Genomic DNA, 12,302 nt, shown 5'->3' on the forward strand with positions numbered 1-12,302 from the left:
CCATCAATAAGCCTAGAGCCTGATACCGCCTGAGTATGAAAAGACACCTTTTAAAAATATAACCCAACTGTATATAAGTAATTTATACAACTCTACACATACACACACACATAACACCAACAAATAATCTGATTTAAAAATGGGCAGAAGACCTGAATAGACATTTTTCCAAAGAAGACATCCAGATGGCCAACAAACACATGAAAAGATGCTCAGCATCACTCATCATCAGGGAAATGCAAATCAAACCCACAATGAGATCTCACCTCCATCTGTCAGAATGGCTAGAATAAAAACGCCAAGAAATAGCAAGTGTTGTTGAGGATACAGTGAAAAAGGAACCCTGTTGGTGGGAATGGAAACTGGTGCAGTCCTGTGGCAAATAGTGTGGGGGTTCCTCAAAAAATTAAAAATAGAAACTACCAGATGATCCATTAATACTAGATATTTGCCCAAAGAAAATGAAGACACCAGTTTGAAATGCACCCTTATATTTACTGCAGCATTATTCATAACAGCCAAAATATGCAACCCAAGTGTCCGTCTATAAATGAATGGATAAGGAAAATGTGGTATATATAGAATGGAATATTACTTAGTCACAAAAAAATTGAGATATTGCCATCTGTGACAACATGGTTGGACCCAGAGGGTATAATGCTAAGTAAAATAGGTCAGACAGAGAAAGACAAATGCCAAATGATTTCATTCACATGTGGAATCCAAAAAACAAAACAGAGCAGAAACAAAGCCATAAATACAAGAACAGACTGATGGATGCCAGAGAGGAGGGTGTGGGAGTTGGGTGGCGTGGGTGGAAGGGAGTGGGAGGTTCGGACTTCCAGTCATGGAATGAGTCAAAGAAATGAAAGGCCCAGCACAGGGAATACAGTGAATATTGTCATAGTGCTGTGAGGTGACAGATGGTGGCCACGGGTGGGGTGAGCACTGCATCAGGTCCAGACTTGTGGAATCACTATGCTGCGCACCTGAAACTAATGTAACATTGTGTATCAACTATGTGTCAATTAAAAAAAAATGTAAGTCTCCTGGGAAGGAGACAGAAATTCTTTCAGGGTAAGACAGCACAGATGTGCCAATAAGGTGTGAGTCCTTACCTGGGGAGAGTCCATTCTCTGTCAGGGACTGCCTGGAGGACGGATCACCCGAGGGCCTCTTTTCCCTCTCCTCCTCCATTCTGAAAAACCAAAGGCTGCTTCCTGAACCTTTTCCCAATCCTTCCCCTCTTTGTTCCAAGTCGCTACTGAAAGGGTACCTAGCAGAGGATGATGGCCACATACACTGAAGGCCAGGAAGAACCAAGACAGGGCTTAGTAAGGAGTGAGCAAATGGAAGAGGCTGAGAGCTGTGAGGAGGGGATGAGGCATATGGGGGGCCAACCACCTGGCAGGTGCACGTGTCAGAGACCGCACCCCTGCACCAAGCCCATGGATATGGGGTATAGACTAGGCAGCTTCTCCCCCATCTAGCCCCTCTAGACCTCTCCATACATTACATTGCCTGATGTAACACAGTGACTGAATGCTTTTCCAGCATCCGTGCTTTTGCTGATGCAAGCCTGGGCTCCAGCCACCAAGCCTGACGAGCTCACTGAAATGAAGCTGCCAAGCTGTGCTAGAGCACTTTCCCGTAACGAATCCTCTCCTCTGGCTCTTTCCACAACTCTGGCTCCCATATCTCAGTGCTGGTTGCCTGGCCTGGGACTCATCCACATCTTCGGCTGCTTCTTCTGCACCATCCCCTCTCTCTCTGCTTGCTAGTGGCCCCTGGCCATGCTGCTCGCCCGTGGGCCATGAGCTGGTGATGGAAACTACATCTTGCAGTTTCCTGGATGAAGGTGGCCTTTCCCAAGCACATTCTCAGACCCCAATAGGGACAGAGGGCAGGGCAATAGGGGCCTGAAGCTCTTTAAATACCATCGACAGTTTCCATTCCTCCTATGATGTTACCTGGGACATTTAGCTTCGGTTCCTTCCTTCGGCAAAAGGTTTTAAACTAATGTTTTGTTTTAGGCTCTAAATCTTTGCCTAACATCACCCAAGATGATGAGAACTTGTCCTGAGTCCTAAACCCTTGAGTACATGGGGGCTGCAGCCAGGGCGGGGGGAGCTGGGCTCATGTGGCAGGTGCTTGGCTGAGGCCTGTGCCACGCCAGGGCTGGGGAGCCATGTCCCCCACAGAGCACCTTATGCCCTTGTGGCTGGTGTTAGCCGTACTGCTCGAAAGAATGAGAATTAGAAACGTGGATTGTGGAAATCAGTGTTAAACAAAGACTTTGGGGGAAAGTCTCCCTGCAACCTATTAAAAAATTTCCCTAAATCTACTGATTTCCCTTACCTTAAAGATGATTTTGATGCATTGCTTTAGAACTGCCGAACAGCAGCATCCTGTGGGCACCACTGAGTGTTAGCAGCATGTATGCATACAGTGGTGGCCCTCTGCCAGCTGCGCCAGCATTCTGTCTGCGTTTGCTCCTGGGAAGGGGCTGCGCGGAGGCTAACCTCGCATTCACGGAGCTGCTCCGAATACTGTGGAGTCAACCCCTCCCACAGTCTGGTTAATGAACTGCACATGAGGAAAAGCTCTTGCACAGGGGGCAGATTTTGGAGGTCCGAATAATTCTATGACGAGGGATGGTGAGAGCAGTCTTGTGGCTCAGGACTAACACTGCTACTTTGTGACTCAAATAGAAAGTACACCCAATAGCATTCCCAGATACTGGCTGCCCCCACACATGCAAGCTCCCTCATTATCCACACCCCCCAGCAGAGTGGTGCATTTATTACAATTGACACATCATAATTACCCAGAGTCCATCATTTACATCAGGGTTCACCCTTGGTTTTTACATTTTACATATTTGGACAAATGTATAATGACATGTATCCATCATTACAGTATCATATTTTCACTGCCTTAAAAGTCCTCTGTGCTCCACCTGTTGATGTCTCCCCACTATACCCCTTCCCCACCTCACCCCAAGGCAACACATCGATCTTTTTACTAGCTCCATAATTTTGTCTTTTCCAGAATGTCATGTGGTTGGAATTATATAGTATGCAGCCATTTCAGATTATCTTCTTTCACTTAATAATATGCATTTAAGTTTCCTCCATGTTTTTTTCATGGTTTCATAGATTTTTTTAAAAATGTTGAATAATATTCCATTATCTGGGTATATCCATCCACCCACCAAAGGACATCACAGTTGCTTCCAAGTTTTGACAATTATGCTAAAGCTGCTATGTGAAGGTTTTTGTATGGACCTAAGTTTTCAGCTCCTCTGGGTAAATACCAAAGAGTGTGATTGCTGAGTCATGCGGTAGGAGTGTATTTAGTTCTGTAAGAAACTGCCAAATGGTCTTGCCAAGTGGCTGTACCATTTTGCATTCCCACCAGCAATGAATGAGAGTTCCTGTCACTGCACACCCTCACCAGCATTTTGTGGCATCAGGGTTGTTAATTTTGGCCATTCTATTAGGTGTGTAATGGCATCTCACTGCTCTTTCCAATTGCATTTCCCTCATGATATATAATGAGATTGATATTTTTTCATATGCTTATTTGCCATCTGTAGATCTTTGGTGAGGTATCTGTTAAGGTCTTTGGCCTATTTTTTTTTCAGATTTTATTTATTTATTTGACAGAGAGAGAGAGACAGCCAGCGAGAGTGGGAACACAAGCAGGGGGAGTAGGAGAGGGAGAAGCAGGCTCCCAGCAGAACAGGAAGCCCGATGTGGGGCTCGATTCCAGGGCCCTGGGATCACGCCCTGGGCAGAAGGCAGACGCTTAATGACTGAGCCACCCAGACACCCCTCTTTGGCCCATTTTTATTTTTATTTATTTTTATTTTTTATTTTTCCTGTTTTAAAAATTTTTTTAATTATGTTCAATTAGCCAACATATAGTACATCATTATTTTTTGATGTAGCATTCAACAATTCATTAGATGCATATAACACCCAGTGCTCATCACATCAAGTGCCCTCCTTAATGCCCATTACCTCGTTACCCCAAACCCCCACCCGCTCCCTTCTGTAACCCTCAGTTTGTTTCCTGGAGTCCAGAGTCTCTCATGGTTTGTCTCCCTCTCCGATTTCTTCCCATTCAGTTTTCTCTCCCTTATGATCCTCTTCATGATTCCTTATGTTCCACATATGAGTGAAACCATATGATAATTGTCCTTACAACAACGATCTATATCCATATTAAACAATTTATATTTTGATTGCATAGAGTAGCTTCTTTTTTTATTTAATTAATGATTTTTTATTATATTATGTTAGTCACCATACAGTATATCCCCGGTTTCCGATGTAAAGCTCGATGATTCATTAGTTGTGTATAACACCCAGTGCACCATGCAATACGTGCCCTCCTTACTACCCATCACCGGTCTATCCCATTCTCCCACCCCCTCCCCTCTGAGGCCCTCAGTTTGTTTCTCATAGTCCATAGTCTCTCATGTTTCATTCCCCCTTCTGATTACCCTCCCTTTCTTTTTTTTTTTTTTAAAGATTTTATTTATTTATTCGACAGAGATAGAGACAGCCAGCGAGAGAGGGAACACAAGCAGGGGGAGTGGGAGAGGAAGAAGCAGGCTCATAGCAGAAGAGCCTGATGTGGGGCTCGATCCCAGATCGCCAGGACCACGCCCTGAGCCGAAGGCAGACGCCCAACCGCTATGCCACCCAGGCGCCCCACCCCCCCTTTCTTTATCCCTTTCTTCCCCTACTGATCTTCCTAGTTCTTATGTTCCATAGATGAGAGAAACCATATGATAATTGTCATTCTCTGCTTGACTTATTTCACTTAGCATTATCTCCTCCAGTGCCGTCCATGTTGCAGCAAATGTTGAGAATTTGTTCTTTCTGATAGCTGAGTAATATTCCATTGTATATATGGACCACAACTTCTTAATCCAGTCATCTGTTGAAGGGCATCTCGGCTTCTTCCACGATTTAGCTATTGTGGACATTGCTGCTATGAACATTGGGGTGCATATGGCCCTTCTCTTCACTACGTCTGTATCTTTGAGGTAAATACCCAGTAGTGCAATGGCTGGATCATAGGGTAGCTCAATTTTTAACTTTTTAAGGGACCTCCACACTGTTTTCCAGAGTGGCTGTACCAACTTGCATTCCCACCAACAATGTAGGAGAGATTCCCTTTCTCCACATCCTCTCCAACAATTGTTGTTTCTTGCCTTGTCTATTTTTGCCATTCTAACTGGCCTAAGGTGGTATCTCAGTGTGGTTTTGATTTGAATTTCCCTGATGGCTAGTGATTTTGAACATTTTTTCATGTGTCTGTTAGCCATTTGTATGTCTTCATTGGAAAAGTGTCTGTTCATATCTTCTGCCCATTTTTTGATTTGTTTATTTGTTTCTCATGTATTGAGTTTGAGAAGTTCTTTATAGATCTTGGATACCAGTCCTTTATCTGTAGTGTCATTTGCAAATATATTCTCCCATTCCGTGGGCTGCCTCTTAGTTTTTTTGACTGTTTCCTTGGCTGTGCAGAAACTTTTTATCTTGATGAAGTCCCATAAGTTCATTTTATCTTTTGTTTCTCTTGCCTTTGGGGATGTGTCATGAAAAAGGTTGCTTTGGCCGATGTCATAGAGGTTGCTGCCTATGTTCTCCTCTAGAATTTTGATGGATTCCTGTCTCACACCGAGGTCTTTCATCCATTTGGAGTTTATTTTTGTGTATGGTGTGAAAGAGTGGTCAAGTTTCATTCTTTTGCACGTAGCTGTCCAATTTTCCCAGCACCATTTATTGAAGAGACTGTCTTTTTTCCATCGGATGTTTTTTCCTGCTTTATCAAATATTAGTTGCCCAAAGAGCCGAGAGTCCATTTCTGGGTTCTCTATTCTGTTCCGTTGGTCTCTGTGTCTGTTTTTGTGCCAGTACCATGCTGTCTTTGTGATCACAGCTTTGTAGTACAGCTCGAAATCCGGCATTGTGATGCCCCCAGCTTTGTTTTTCCTTTTCAACAGTTCCTTGGAGATTCGGGGCCTTTTCTGTTTCCATACAAATTTAAGGACATTTGTTCCAGTTCTTTGAAAAATGTCCTCGGTATTTTGATCGGTATAGCATTGAAAGTGTAGATTGCTCTGGGTAGCACGGACATTTTAACTATGTTAATTCTTCCAATCCATGAGCATGGAATATTTTTCCATCTTTTTATGTCTTCCTCAATGTCTTCCAAGCGTGATTTATAGTTTCTAGAATATAGGTCCTTTACGTCTTTGGTTAAGTTAATTCCAAGGTAACGTATGGTTTTTGGTGCTATTGTAAATGGGATGAATTCCCTAATTTCTCTTTCTTCAGTCTCGTTATTCGTGTATAGAAATGCAACTGATTTCTGAGCATTGATTTTGTATCCCGCCACATTACTGAATTGCTCTATAACTTCTAATAGTTTGGGAGTGGATTCTTTTGGGTTTTCCATATAGAGTATCATGTCATCTGTGAAGAGAGACATTTTGACTTCTCTGCCGATTTGGATACCTTTGATCCCTTTTTGTTGTCTGATTGCTGTTGCAAGGACTTTAGTACTATGTTGAATAATAGTGGCGAGAGTGGGCATCCTTGTTGTGTTCCTGATCTTAAGGGAAAGGCTTCCAGCTTTTCCCCATTGAGAATAATATTTGCTGTAGGCTTTTCATAGATGGCTTTTATGAGATTGAGAAATGTACCCTCTATTCCCACACTCTGAAGGGTTTTAATCAGGAAAGGATACTGTATTTTGTCAAATGCTTTCTCTGCATCAATTGAGCAGATCATATGGTTCCTGAGTCTTTTCTTGTTGATATGATGTATCACGCTGATTGATTTGCGAATGTTGAACCACGCTTGCATCCCAGGTATGAATCCCACTTGGTCATGATGGATAATCCTTTTAATGTACTGTTAGATTCTATTAGCAAGTATCTTATTGAGGATTTTGGCATCCACATTCATTAGAGAAATCAGTCTGTAATTCTCCTTTTTGATGGGGTCTTTGCCTGGTTTGGGGATCAAGGTAATATTGGCCTCATAGAATGAGTTTGGTAGCTTTCCTTCTGTTTCTATTTTTTGAAACAGCTTTAGGAGAATAGGTATTATTTCTTCTTTGAATGTTTGGTAGAATTCCCCAGGAAAACCGTCCGGGCCTGGAGTTTTGTTATTTGGAAGGTTGTTTATCACTGACTCAATCTCTTCATAATTAATTGGCCTGTTTAAGAAATCAATTTCTTCCTGTTTCAGTCTTGGTAGTTTATAGGTTTCCAGGAAGGCCTCCATCTCTTCCAGATTGCTTAGTTTTTTGGCATAAAGCTGTTGATAATAGTTTCTAATAATCCTTCCAATTTCATTGGTGTTGGTCATGACTTCTCCTTTTTCATTCATAATTTTAATAATTTGGGTCCTTTCTCTTTTCTCTTGGATAAGTCTTGCCAGTGGTCTGTCAATTTTATTGATCCTCTCAAAGAACCAGCTTCTAGTCCTGTTGATTTGTTCTACTGTGCTTCTGGTTTCTAATTCATTGATTTCTGCTCTCATCTTGGTCAACTGCTATCTCGTGCGTGGATTAGGCCTGTCCCTCTGTTGCTGTTCCAGCTTCTTTTTTTTTTTTTTTAAAGATTTTATTTATTTATGTGACAGAGAGACAGCCAGCGAGAGAGGGATACACAGCAGGGGGAGTGGGAGAGGAAGAAGTAGGCTCATAGCGGAGGAGCCCGATGTGGGACTCGATCCCAGTACGCCGGGATCACGCCCTGAGCCGAAGGCAGACGCTTTAACGACTGCGCTACCCAGGTGCCCCAGCTGGTCCAGCTTCTTGAGGTGAGAATATAAAAACTGTATTTTAGATTTTTCTATTCTTTTGAGTGAGGCTTGGATGGCTATGTATTTCCCCTTTAGGACTGCCTTTGCAGTATCCCATAGGTTTTGGACCATTGTGTTTTCATTCTCGTTGGTCTCCATAAATTAAGTTGATTTTTGATTTCCTGGTTTATCGAGTCATTCCTGAGCAGGATGGTTCTTAGTCTCCAAGTGTTTGAGTTTCTTCCAAATTTTTCCTTGTGGTTGAGTTCCAATTTCAGAGCGTTGTGGTCTGAGAATATGCAGGGGATAATTTCAATCTTTTGGTATCAGTTGAGACCTGTTTTGTGTCCCAGAACATGGTCTGTTCTTGAGAATGTTCCATGGGCACTAGAATAGAATGAGTATTCTTTGGTTCTGGGGTGTAGTGTTCTATATATATCTATGAGGTCCAACTCGTCGAGTATGGCATTCAAAGCCTTTGATTCTTTGCTTAGTTTTTGCCAGGGTGTTCTGTCTATTTCTGATAGTGGAGTGTTGAAGTCCCCTACTATTAATGTATTTTTATCTATATGTCTCTTTATTCTGGTTAAGAGTTGGCTTGTGTATCTTGCTGTTCCCCTGTTGGGGGCATATATATTTATAATTGTCATATCCACTTGTTGAATACTTCCCTTAAGAATAATATAGTGCCCTTCTGTGTCTCTAACTATAGTCTCTAATTTAAAATCCAATCTATCTGATATGAGAATTGCTACCCCAGCTTTCTTTTGAGGTCCATTTGCGTGAAAGATGGTACTCCATCCCCTTACTCTCAGTCTGAATGCATCTTTGGGTTCGAAATGAGTCTCTTGTAGACAGCAAATGGATGGGTCATTTCTTTTTATCCAATCTGCAACCCTGTGGCGTTTATGGGAGCATTTAAGCCATTCACATTAAGACTGAATACTGAGAGATATGATTTTAATGATGCCATGTTGCCAGTAAAGTCTTTGTTTGTATCGGTTGTGACTTTCTGTTCTGTATCACTCTTGGGGCCTTTTTACCTTTATAGAAGCCCCCTTAATATCTCCTGTAGGGCTGGTTTCGTGGTTACGAAATTGGTTAATGATTGGCGATTCTAGAATGTCTTTATTTCTCCATCAATTCTGAATGACAGCCTTGCTGGATAAAGGATCCTTGGCTACATGTTTTTCTCTGAAAGAGCTTTAAAAATGCCCCCCCAACCCTTTCTCTCATTCCAGGTCTGTGTAGACAGGTCTGACGTAATTCTGATGCCTTTGCCTTGGTACGTGAGAAATTTCTTTGCCCTGGCCGCTTTCAATACTGTATCCTTGGATCTAATATTTGCAAATTGCACTATGACATGACATGGTGTAGGTTTGTTGTGGTTGAGCTTGGGAGGGGTCCTCTCTGCCTCTTGGACACGAATGTTTGTTTCCCTCGCTAGATTAGGGAAGTTTTCAGCTACAATTTGTTCAAATATCTCTTGTAGACCTCCGTTTTTCTCCACCCCCTCAGGGATGCCGATGATTCTGACATTGGATCGTTTCATTGAGTCAGTAATCTCCCGTAACCTACATTCGTGGGCGTGGTTTTTTTTAAGACCAGCTTCTATTTTCGTTTTTTCCTCTATTAACCCATCCTCCAATTCACTAATACGTTCCTCTGCTTCGGTGACCCTGGCCGTCAGAGCCTCTAGTTTTGCCTGCATTTGGCTCATAGAATTTTTAATTTCTGTCAGATTCGCTCTTATTTCTGTCCTTAGGGATTCTATATTCTCAGTAACATTTTAGTTAATAGTTTTTTCAATTCTACTCATCATTTTGACCATCGTTACTCTGAATTCCATTTCTGATAATTTGGTTACGTCCATATCCATTATTTCTGTGGCAGAGGCCACAGACTCACTGTCTTTTCTTTGTTGGGGGGGGGCTTCTCCTTCTTGTCATTCTGATGAGGAGAGGTTGCAGGGTTGTCCAGAGCCCAAATTATTGACTGGGTCCCAGGCCGTGCCCCTTGTTTTATAGGGATCTTAGGGATGTGGGCTTCTTCTTTAAAGATTTTATTTATTTATTTATGTGGCAGCCAACCAGCGAGAGAGGGAACACAAGCAGGGGAGTGGGAGAGGAAGAAGCAGGCTCCCAGCGGAGGAGCCCGATGAGGGACTCCTTTCCGGAATGCCGGGATCACGCCCTAAGCCGAAGACAGGTGCTCAATGACTGCGCTACCCAGGTGCCCCGGGTTGTGGGCTTTTTGATTTTTCAGCCTGCCTTCTGTGTTCTGGCAGAGGGGCCTGCCACGCGGATACTCAGGCCACTCTGGGTAGAGTCTCCGTGTCCCCTTGCAGGGGGGATGGGGACGGGCACGCTGTGAGCTGGTATTTCCTGGCTTTTGTTCTCTGGCGGCTTTCCCTTGCGGTTTGCTGTGCCTCTTCTGAGAGTCAGAGCAGCAGTGGCCGAATTTCAGCCTCTGTCACAGAACAGAGGGATTGAGGCCTGTTCTCCACTAATGTTTTGGCCACTTTAACTCTATTTCTGTTGGTGCTGCTCAACCCTGCAGCGTCCCGGGATGTGTGCCCCACACCCGGCGTCCCAGCCCTCAATTCCAGGCCGGCGCGCCTCTGTCCTTTGTGTTTCTAACGCCGCCAGCCGCCAGCCGCCCCCGTGTGCTCCCAGATCTCCGGGTCTCAGTCTATGTCCAGTGAGCACACCAGGATTCTGGAGTTCCGTGAGAAGCCTGGTGGTGCGCGCTCCTGGCTCACGGTCTCAGTCTGCTGTTTTGCGGGTGCTGTCTGCGAGCCCGCCCGCTCCCCCGTGCAGGTGGCTACCGCTTCCCGGCACCTGAACGTGGCGGCTTCTTCCCCCTTCCGTTTATCTTCCAATATCTGTGTGCGGTTTCAAGGCTCCCCGCTTCGTACCTCAATACTCAGTGCTGGACATGTTCATTTGTAGAGATCCAGATGCATCTTCCTGCACCTCAGGCTGGTTCCGTGGTTGTTTAGGCTGGTCTGGTTCCTATCCAGCTCGACTCGGGGGACCGCCTGAAAAAGGTGTCTCCTACTCCTCCCCCATCTTAAAACCTCCCCTGGCCCATTTTTAAATCAGGTTTATTTTTTATTGTTCTTCATACATTTTGGAAACAGTCCTTTATTAGATGTGTCTTTTACAGATTTTCTCCCAGTCCGTGGCTGCTTGCCTTCTAATTCTCTTGACATTATGTTTTAAAGAGTAGTTTTTAACTTAAATGAAATCCATCCGGCTTATCAATAATTTCTTTCCTGGATTGTGCCCTTGGTGTTGTATCTAAAAAGTCATTGACACACCCAAGGTCATGGTAGGTTTACTCCTATGTTATCTTCTAGAAGTTTTACAGTTTTCTGTTTTACATTTTGGTCTGCGATCCATTTTGAGTCAGTTTTTGTGAAGGGGACAGGTGACATCTTAGTCTCTCTGCTGTTCCTCCATTTCCTCCTGCTTCAGATCTGGTTTCAGAGCCCAAGAAGATAGAACAAAGGTTCTTCATTGGGCCTCCCTAAATTCTCAACATGTGTTACTTGCTTTTGCTGTTTTTCTTTTTTTCATTAGAATGTCACTTCCATGAGGGCAGGGTTCTCCAAAGACAGTAATTTCAAACTTATTTAAAAATCAGAATGACCCCTTGAGCATTTAAGACTCAAGGTATTCAGGCCCCACATCCTCAGATTTGGGTTGACAAAGCCGTGAGGGGATTGCAAACCTGAGAATGTGCATTTTTATGTAAACTCCACTCAGTTATCCGATGTGCTTCAGAGGTTGAGAATCAGTCTGTAGGCATACGGAGTAATCCCAGGAGCTGCTGAGGCCGGAGGTTTGAGGTGAGACACGGTCACAGTCAGGTATCTCTGCTTTATTGGGAAAACACTGTTTTATTATTCAACAACCAGATCCATTATGAACTAAACTTTCTGATTTTGGAAAGATTACAAAGGAAATAGAAGCTTAGTGATTTACAAGATACTAAACATATTGAACTACAAATTGTAGTGTTTATACCATTTGATAGGATCGATTCCAGAGAACACAACCTGTAGGATCTCATGAGGTTCTAGTTACTGGACTGGAGACAAAGAGTCTGCTACTACACTGTAACTGTAGAAGATTTAAGGCTTTCTTCAAGAGTAGAGCTTAGGTATAATGGATGGAAGGGCTAAGTCTGGGGAGCTGAAAAAAATGAGCATGTCCAGGAAGTCTTCTGCCTAACGAAATGACTGTCCCTGCCATGGGTAAGTACGCCATGACAGCTAGATTGATTCCATTCTCCATTCTCCAGCCAGTAGTCCCAGTCCCCTCCGTGGGCTGTCTGATGGTAGTAGGCTCGGACATGCCACACTGTTACGTTCTCCCACACCTGGCTGGAAGGGCTGTGATTCAGATGAGCAGCATTGATTTATTTCACTGGGTGGCCTTTCTTCAAAAATAGACACCTAAGAAA

This window comes from Ursus americanus, chromosome 19, assembly GCF_024610735.1.
Source record: "Ursus americanus isolate L20-20 chromosome 19, mUrsAme1.1.p, whole genome shotgun sequence".
Lineage (NCBI taxonomy): Eukaryota > Metazoa > Chordata > Mammalia > Carnivora > Ursidae > Ursus > Ursus americanus.